The 10,000-nt window shown below is 44.1% G+C and overlaps 1 protein-coding gene across 10 annotated transcripts in view; it reads left to right on the top strand.

The window, feature by feature from the left end:
* LOC135111721 (eukaryotic translation initiation factor 4 gamma 3-like) overlaps positions 1–10,000 on the top strand; it is a 132,868-nt gene that overhangs the window by 24,380 nt on the left and 98,488 nt on the right. For 2 of the 10 annotated variants that reach the window (XM_064025372.1, XM_064025368.1), the window contains exon 2: positions 8,892–8,946. The exons of the other annotated variants lie outside the window; for them this stretch is intronic. The gene's annotated coding sequence lies outside the window, so the exon portion shown is untranslated. The remainder of the gene's footprint in view (positions 1–8,891; positions 8,947–10,000) is intronic. 10 annotated transcript variants of the gene reach the window in all.

Genomic DNA, 10,000 nt, shown 5'->3' with positions numbered 1-10,000 from the left:
TTCCTGTCTTCCCTTCTGTCATTCCCGTCATGGCAAAATTTTCTCTACTTTATCATAGCTTGACCAAAGGACGTACTGTCTTGCGCACTGGTCGTATACAAGTTTCCTGTCTTATGTCAAGTTGAGCATTGCCTCATTTGTCAATCAGGCTGTCCAAAGAATACTTCATAAGTCTTGCAGGATGAGAAAACAAGAAATATCACCGAATTATCATATACATCACTTCGGTAATTCAGAACATACACTGCAGCATAAAAGTGGCAGAAGCGCCCTTGTCTTTCGGAAGGTTATCTAGCAGCCCCGATTAACTTTCCCGTCGGCGGAGTGACGTCACCAGTGATGCACTCCCTCTTCTTACGAAACAGCGAGAAGCGACCTGAAGATACCAGTGAAAGAAGAAAAGGAAGACTATTTTGAACTAACACTTGAAGAATATTTAGGGCAATAATGTGTGTGTGTGTGTGTGTGTGTGTGTGTGTGTGTGTGTGTGTGTGTGTGTGTGTGTGTGTGTTTCGTGAGTAATATTTTTTTTACTATCTGCATTACCTTATGGTCAGCTGTGTGTGTGTGTGTGTGTGTGTGTGTGTGTGTGTGTGTGTGTGTGTGTGTGTGTGTGTGTGTGTGTGTGTGTGTGTGTGTGTGTGTGTGTGTGTGTGTGTGTGTGTGTGTGTGTGTGTGTGTGTGCGCGCGCGCCCGCCAGCCAGCAGCCATCAGTCAAACAACACACAGATAAGCCTGCCGTGAGCCAATCGGGCGGCGCCAGGTGGACGCCAGCGCCAATCAGATTCACCTGAGATGGAGTTTACCTGGCGAGCTCCCTAGATACCTGGCCTGGCGCCTTATCTCTCTTATCATGCTGGGTTGGGAGGGAGAGGGAGGAAGAAGAGGAGTGGAGGGCGGAAGAGAGGGAGGAGAGCGAGAGGAAGATGAGAAAGAGAGAAGAATGAGGAGGGAGAAGGGTAACAAGGAAAAGAATGGGGAAAAAGGGAGGGAAAGAAAAACAGGATGAAAGAGGAGGAACAGGGAAGAACGTAGATAAATGAAAAGATATTGATACAATATAAACTATTGAAGAGGCAGTGTATAAAATGTGAACAGTTTATTTTAATCTTTATATTCCTTTTGTCTTTTGTTGTTTTATTTGGCATTCTTTCTTTCAGTGTTAGGTTTAGTTTTAATATACTATTTTCTTGTGTGACGGTTTGGTTCACCGGTTTACTTGAGTGTGTTTAAATGTGAACCTTCTGCGTGGGGCGTCTGTTGTAAGAAGTGATAGTTGGCATCCTTGTTATCATTGTAATCAGTAAAGCTATTTCTCTCTCTCTCTCTCTCTCTCTCTCTCTCTCTCTCTCTCTCTCTCTCTCTCTCTCTCTCTCTCTCTCTCTCTCTCTCTCTCTCTCTCTCTCTCTCTCTCTCTCTCTCTCTCTCTCTCATACATTTCGTTGATAATGTCAGTTAATCTTCTTATCCATTGTTTACATTTCTCTCTCTCTCTCTCTCTCTCTCTCTCTCTCTCTCTCTCTCTCTCTCTCTCTCTCTCTCTCTCTCTCTCTCTCTCTCTCTCTCTCTCTCTCTCTCTCTCTCTCTCTCTCTCCCAGCGTGCGTCATGGACTCGGGAATTTCTCTTCAAGGAAAGGAGGGAATTCCCATTAATTGAAGAGACAGGAAGAGGATGAGGAGAAATGTATCTTGCTAAATAAATGCGACTGTTACTGGAATCAGAGAGAGAGAGAGAGAGAGAGAGAGAGAGAGAGAGAGAGAGAGAGAGAGAGAGAGAGAGAGAGATGCCTCCTCTTACCTTGCTTAACATCATTATCTCACCTGACATTGCACTTACCTCTTGCCTCTCTCTCTCTCTCTCTCTCTCTCTCTCTCTCTCTCTCTCTCTCTCTCTCTCTCTCTCTCTCTCTCTCTCTCTCTCTCTCTCTCTCTCTCTCTCTCTCTCTCTCTCTCTCTCTCTCTCTCTCTCTCACTCAGATCACATACTAAAGGTCATGACTTATTCCTCCTCCTCCTCCTCCTCTCACACTAGGATAACATAGCGCGTATAAAAAGGAAAGGAAATAAGTACTGGAATGAGAAAATATTTAATGGTGAACCTGGAGATAGAGGAAGTAGAGAAAGTAAAGTAAGATAATAGGAAAAGATAGCAAAATATTCAAGTATTAATGAAAATATACTGGTAAGAGAGGCTGCATGAGGTCTACACGTGACTCACACAGGATAATGCCTAGAACGTCATATTGTTGCTTTATCTCAAATATTTTAAAAGGCCACTGAGATTATTTAGTCCGTCGTTGTTGGTGTTTCCCATTGGTGTTGTTGAATTATTTATCTCTTAAGAATAACAAAACATCCTTGGAAGTTTGTATCAGTTGCCACTTCCACGTGTAATGTGTTGGGTTTCATTATACAGGTGTTATGTCATGCCTGGCAATCATTCCCGGTCTTAGTTTGTCTTGTGGCGATAAAATTCTGAGGGTGGATCTGTTAGTTTGCCAGCAGGTCATTCCAGTAAGGTAAAGTCAATCAGGCATTTCTCCATTTAGTATGTCAGTCCCTCAGTCTACCAGTCAGTCAGTCAGTTAGTTAGTCAGTTCATCAGTCCGCCAGTCAGTCAGTAGATCAGTCTTACAATCAGTTAGTTAGTCATTCCCACAGTTAATTAGTCAGTCAATCCCTCAATTAACTAGTCAGTCAGTCAGTCAGTCGATCAGTCCCAAAGTCAGTCAGTCATTCCCACATTTAATTAGTCAGTCAATCTCTCAATCAGACAGCCAGTCAGTCAGTCAGTCATTCCCACAGTTAGTCAATCCCTCAATCAGCAAGTCAAGTCAGTCAGTCATTTCCCCATTAAGTCAGTCAGTCAGTCAATCAATCGTAACCACACATGCCCACCACACACACCTACTGACTTACACCTTTCCCACATCACGTCACCCCTTCACCCTTCTTCACCTCGTCATCTCTCCATCACGTCACCCCTTCACCTCGTCAGCCATCACCTGTAATTAACCCCTGTGCTCACCTGTCCTCGTTAGGCTAATCACCGTCTTCATAAGGTATTGATTGAAGGCAGATTCACCCTTATTAAACTTGAGAGAGAGAGAGAGAGAGAGAGAGAGAGAGAGAGAGAGAGAGAGAGAGAGAGAGAGAGAGAGAGAGAGAGAGAGAGAGAGAGAGAGAGAGAGAGAGAGAGAGAGAGAGAGAGAGAGAGAGAGAGAGGGAGGGAGGGAGGGAATGGTGCTTGTTTGGTAACCTTCCTTCCATCCGTCTGTGTGTGTGTGTGTGTGTGTGTGTGTCTGTCCAGGATGGTGATGCAACACACACACACACACACACACACACACGGAAAAGAAAATGGACGTCTTTTAATGCAAATTTTGACCGTTTTCTATAAAGATGGATTTGAGGTGTTACTTTACCAAATTTGATTGCTCATTCGTCTCTCTCTCTCTCTCTCTCTCTCTCTCTCTCTCTCTCTCTCTCTCTCTCTCTCTCTCTCTCTCTCTCTCTCTCTCTCTCTCTCTCTCTCTCTCTCTACGAAGACAAACACTGAATAAAGGAAGAAGAAAAAAATATGTAAATTCCGATAGAGAGGTGGAGGGAAGAAAAGGATATGGAGTGTGGAGAAAGGTGGAGGAGGTGGAGGAGAAAGGAATGGAAAGAGGGGGAGCTGAGGTTCCGGTTGGGGGGTTGTGGAGGAGGAGGCGAAGAAGAAGGGGGAGGGGGGTTAAAGGTGGGGCAGATGAGAGGGGGAGGGGTGCGTGGTTGTCAGGTGTGCGGATGTGAAGTGGGGATTGAGGGAGGGGTGGATAAATTAAGGGGGATTTGGGAGTTGAAGGGGGAGAGGGAGGGGAGGAAAAGAGGGGGGAAGAGAGAAAGTTCACCATCTGTTACTAGGGGAGGGGGTATGTGTGTGTGTGTGTGTGTGTGTGTGTGTGTGTGTGTGTGTGTGTGTGTGTGTGTGTGTGTCAAGGTCAAGGAAGGGGAGGAAAGGAGGAGCGAATAGACACGTGCATTGAAGGAGGGAAGGAGAGTGAAGGAAGTTGAGAGAGACAGGAAATGATGGGAAGGAAAACGGAAGAGGAGGAGAAAGGTTGATGAAGGAAGAGGAGGAGGAGGAGGAGTGGAGGAATGGAATGTAGAAAACTGATGGGAATGTTAAGGGAAGAGAGGAAATATATACATAAATACAAGGTAAAAATGAAGAAAGAGGAAGAGGAGGAGGAGGAGAAAGAAGAAGGAGGTGAAGGAAATGAGGAAGAGAACTAACGTCATACTCCTTGCTTTCCTCCTCTCCCTTCCCATCCCTCTTTCTCATCCTCTCTCCCTCCTCTCCCACCCCTCCCCTCCCATTCCCTCCACGCACAGACATCAAGTTTATAACCCTCCCCCACTTCCTGTCCACCTCCCTCCTCCATCCCTTCCCCTTTATCTCTCTCCCCACTCACTCTTCCCCTCCACCTCAGTCTTGACCTCAGACCTGACTTCTCTCGACCCTGTTCACCTGAGTTTCGTTGTCAGTGTGTGTGTGTGTGTGTGTGTGTGTGTGTGTGTGTGTGTGTGTGTGTGTGTGTGTGTGTGTGTGTGTGTGTTTCTTGAGTCAGGTAGGCGTACAGATTTTGTAGTTGCACATAAATGTCAGGTTAATGTGTGTGTGTGTGTGTGTGTGTGTGTGTGTGTGTGTGTGTGTGTGTGTGTGTGTGTGTGTGTGTGTGTGTGTGTGTGTGTGTGTGTGTGTGTGTGTGTGTGTGAGTGTGTGTCTGCCGTTTGATAGCCTAAAGGTTGCGCTGATTAGAAATGTAGAGAGAGAGAGAGAGAGAGAGAGAGAGAGAGAGAGAGAGAGAGAGAGAGAGAGAGATACTTGGATGCAGGAAATAGCGAGAGAGAGAGAGAGAGAGAGAGAGAGAGAGAGAGAGAGAGAGAGAGAGAGAGAGAGAGAGAGAGAGAGAGAGAGAGAGAGAAAGGGGGAATCATGTCGTGTATATGGAAATAGGAAAGAATTTAATGTACCCCAGATATTATTATTATTATTATTATTATTATTATTATTATTATTATTATTATTATTATTATTATTATTATTATTATTACGACTACTACCAGCTCATATACAAATCCCCTACAGAATAATCATGACTAATTTCCTTTGAAGTTTTAACATGAATGGAACATGAAAAGGTACAAAAGGGAGACTAAGTGCGTGGTGATATGGTCATTAACACACCTATCAGCATGGCATAACAATAATATACTATGGAAATCAGCATAATTCAGCATAGCAGGCCACTCACAGATATTCCATACGTGAATACAGTATAACATTGTGGTGGAAGTTGTATAATGTAGCGTAGGTTAGGCCACGTGCAGCATAATACAGCATACCATAGCAGCATATAGTAGTTATTGGAACACGTCACCGTAACAGAGTAGTAGTAGTAGTAGTAGTAGTAGTAGTAGTAGTAGTAGTAGTAGTAGTAGTAGTGGTAGTAGTAGTAATTGGGTTAATAGTGATAGTGGTGTTTTTAATTCTTGCTATTTTGTTACACTTTTTTTCCTAGTGCGGTGGTAGTAGTAGTAGTAGTAGTAGTAGTAGTAGTAGTAGTAGTAGTAGTAGTAGTAGTAACAGCAGCATAGTAACGCACCATAATATACCATAACAAAGACCACTTACAGCATAGTACAACACAACAACCTTTTCATGACATTTATACCTCAACGTAACAAAATTACTTAAATTAACATAAGCTAGCATAACACTAGCGCATCACAGCATCGATTGAAGCAGGCCGGAGCTTCATTTAGGCCTTGGTCGAATGTACTAAGGTAGGCCTACTGATTCTACCTGGTCAATAATTAGCAGCGTAATGTACTGTAATAATTAAAAGGTGCATGGGAGGAAAGTATCGATTTGAAAAAAAAAAAAAGGTTATATTGATGGGAGGTTGTTAGGATGATTGCAACAGAGAGAGAGAGAGAGAGAGAGAGAGAGAGAGAGAGAGAGAGAGAGAGAGAGAGAGAGAGAGAGAGAGAGAGAGAGTGGGGGAACATCTTTTCCTACTGTTGATTTTTTAATTTTTTTATTTATGTATGTATTTATTTATTTATTTATTTATTTATTTTTATTTTTATTTTTTTTATATTTCTCTGTTGCATGATCTCAAGTAACCTTTCTTTACTTCTGTATTTGTTTATTATTCTTTCTTATTTTCCTGCCTGTTTGTTCGTTCGTTTGTATACATTATCATTATTACATCATGCTGGTCTCTCTCTCTCTCTCTCTCTCTCTCTCTCTCTCTCTCTCTCTCTCTCTCTCTCTCTCTCTCTCTCTCTCTCTCTCTCTCTCTCTCTCTCTCTCTCTCCCCAAATACCATCTAGAAATCGCCTCATTTGGATTTGATAAGGCGGAAGGGCAAGACGAGCTGGGCGGCGTTGGCTTGGGGAGGAGGTGGTGGTGGTGGAGCAGGGCGAGGGGGAAGGGGGGGGGGCAGTGGAGAAGGTGGAGAGGCAGACTGGAGCGGCATCAATATTTGGTGTGTGGCATTAAAACAAAGGCTGAAAATGCCAAATATCTGCGCAAACGTTTGACTCAGCGGCCTTGAAAATAGTAGTAGTAGCAGTAGTAGCAGCAGTAGCAGTAGCAGCAGGAGGAATTATAGTAATGGTCGTAACTCTTGATATTTTGTCACTTTTTCGCAATTTGACTCATGATAGTAGTAGTAGTAGTAGTAGTAGTAGTAGTAGTAGTAGTAGTAGTAGCAGCAGTATAGGGATGGTTTCAGTTCGTGCTTGTATTTACTCTCGATCACTTAGGTTCCAGTGTTCTTAATTTCTTAACGATAGATAAATGAATAAATAATTTGCCCGATAGTGGGAGTGCAGTGCCCTTCCTGGATGTGGCGAGGGAGCCATGTGTGTGTGTGTGTGTGTGTGTGTGTGTGTGTGTGTGTGTGTGTGTGTGTGTGTGTGTGTGTGTGTGACCTGAACAGTGATCATATCTTTACTTACACATGCTCCTCGAACCTTTAAAAGAAATAATAATAATAATAATAATAATAATAATAATAATAATAATAATAATGATAATAATAATTACAATAAACAAACAAAAAAAGAATCGAGACACATCCATGACTCGTGGCACCTTCAGTAGGGCACTCAAGACACACCATCACTGTACATCACTATCTTTGTTCTGATTGTTGGCCTTGGGGAGTTAACTGAGATCACCCTTGTCACGCCCCTTATACCACTTGTGCTTCCTCTCGCCACTGCTTGGAGGTACACAGCCACACCAGCCAGACATTCAGCTCCCGAAACATCCCTACTTGTAGTTAATCACATGTATCTTTATAATTGTTAAGACCAGAGGGGAAAGTACAAATGTATAAAAGAGTTGTATATTTGTTGGCTTCCTTCTCTCTCCCTCATAAATACGAGTGTTACATAAATCCATTTGTTTTTTTTTACTCTCTCTCTCTCTCTCTCTCTCTCTCTCTCTCTCTCTCTCTCTCTCTCTCTCTCTCTCTCTCTCTCTCTCTCTCTCTCTCTCTCTCTCTCTGCCACTCTGTCACTTTGGTTCATGTTAGTATCGATGCTCGCGTGAGTATCGACCTTATTGTGGTGTGAAAAGGTCATGGTATTTTTATCTCCATTCCTTGAGGCGTCCGTGTAGGAGCGAGCACACACACACACACACACACACACACACACACACACACACACACACACACACACACACACACACACACACACACACACACACACACACACACACACACACACACACACACACACGTAGTCGATAAACAAACTGCAATTGATAGTGGCAAGAGTTTTCCCTCCCTCTCTCTCTCTCTCTCTCTCTCTCTCTCTCTCTCTCTCTCTCTCTCTCTCTCTCTCTCTCTCTCTCTCTCTCTCTCTCTCTCTCTCTCTCTCTCTCTCTCTCTCAGTGCAGTATACCATTATCACCACTAATATTGCGTCACACACACACACACACACACACACACACACACACACACACACACACACACACACACACACACAGAGAGAGAGAGAGAGAGAGAGAGAGAGAGAGAGAGAGAGAGAGAGAGAGAGAGAGAGAGAGAGAGACATTTATATCGTTTTAATATGGCGTTGGACGTGGGAGGTGGCGTTGCAACGTTAAATGGCGTTGGAGGATGCCCGGTTGTGGCGTGGCGTGGCGGATCACAACTCACCATTCCACCCTTCTGCTGCCCGAGCGTGGTTACAGGGGCGTGGAATGATCGCGGTGTGGCTGGAGAGGGTGTGGAGAAGGGGGAGGAGGCAAGAATAGATCAGGGAAAGATAGGGGAGAAGGAATAGGGTAGGATAAGGGAAGGAGGGTTAGGAGAGATAGGGAAGAAGGAGCGTAGGATAAAGAAATGAGGGTTTAGGAGAGGAAAAGGAGAAGGACAGAAGTAAGATGGAATAAAAGAGAGATAGAGAGGGAGAGAGCAGGGTGCGTTCAGGATAGAGGAAGATGATTCAGGAGAGGGAAGGGAAGAGAGAAACAGGATATAGAAGGAAAGAAGGAAAACAGTAGGAGAGGCATGAAAGTAGGAAGGATGGAGTTGAAGGAGCGGAAGGGGAGGCGAAGAGAGAGAGAGAGAGAGAGAGAGAGAGAGAGAGAGAGAGAGAGAGAGAGAGAGAGAGAGGGGGGGGAAGGGTTCATCATCACTAAAGTCACTATTTCACCATCACTATTATTTTTCCCACACCACCATCACTACCAATACCTTATCGCTCCATTATTATTTTATCTTATCTAATTAATGTCTGTTCCGTGGTGAGTGACTTATTTTTCCCACGCCCTCCACCTGCTGGCGCTCCACTAATTGCCACACGTGTTCTTCCTTCCTCAGGTGAGAAGGCGTGAGTGATTGTGACGTCACGAACGACAAGAAGTCCTCCACTCACGTATGTATAAAGTGTGTGTGTGTGTGTGTGTGTGTGTGTGTGTGTGTGTGTGTGTGTGTGTGTGTGTGTGTTGGTGTTGGTGTGTTTTCCCTGAAGGCTGCAGTGGTGGTGGTGGTGGTGGTAGTGTTGGAAGAGACTCGGTAACCTCTGTGATGTAATCGATTCTTTCATATTTTTTCGTGTTTTTTTCTAGTTTCCGTATTGAGGCGGAATAGGAGGAGAAGGAGGAGGAGGATGGTGGATGATGAGGATGCTGTGGAGGAGGAGTAGGGGGGTGGGGAAGACGACGAGGAGGAGTGAGAGGGCGTTGAGGAGAAGGGAAGAAAAACCCAGAATGTTCCTGTGTATACGTTTTAAATATCAGCGTTTGATGGAAGAGGAGGAGGAAGAGGAGGAGAGAGGGAGAGCAGTGGAAGAAGAGTGGAGAAGATGTAGAAAGATGAGGCAGGAAGAGGTGAAACTAATAATAGGAAGAAACATAATACAAGATAAAGACAGACAATGACAACAATGAAACAAAAAATAGGAAAATTAGAGGAGGAAGAAAAAACAAAATACACCAAAGACGATGATGAAAATTAGGAGGAAAAAGGAAGAGATGATAAAACGAAGAACAAGAGAGTTAGGACTAGGAGGAGATGAAAAGTAAAAATGAAAGACGAACAAAAGGACAAGGATGACTAGGAGGAGGAGAAGGAGAAGGTAGAGGTGACGATAGAAAAAAGAAAAAAAAAGAACAGGAGGAGGAGGAGGAGATGATACAAGCTGAAGAACAAGAGGCCAAGGAGGACTAGAACACAGAACAATAAGGGTGAGATGATTTAATGCTACACACATCCTCTCTAATACTCCCTTTACTGTTTGTTGATGGGGGGGATATACAGTATTTTCAGAGTAAGCAGAGGGAAGCCGGGCGTGGCGTGTGTCTGTCTGTCAGTCCGCCATACCCTCCACTCGACCCTCCTCCCTTCCCTGTGTGTGTGTTTGAGGATCTTTTTTTCAGTTTCAGCGTACATTATGTCTCCGTGTGTCATTTTGTTTGTGTGTGTGTGTG

This window comes from Scylla paramamosain, chromosome 22 (genome assembly GCF_035594125.1).
Source record: "Scylla paramamosain isolate STU-SP2022 chromosome 22, ASM3559412v1, whole genome shotgun sequence".
In the NCBI taxonomy this organism is placed as follows: Eukaryota; Metazoa; Arthropoda; class Malacostraca; order Decapoda; family Portunidae; genus Scylla; species Scylla paramamosain.
This window is presented reverse-complemented; position numbering and strand designations above follow the sequence as displayed.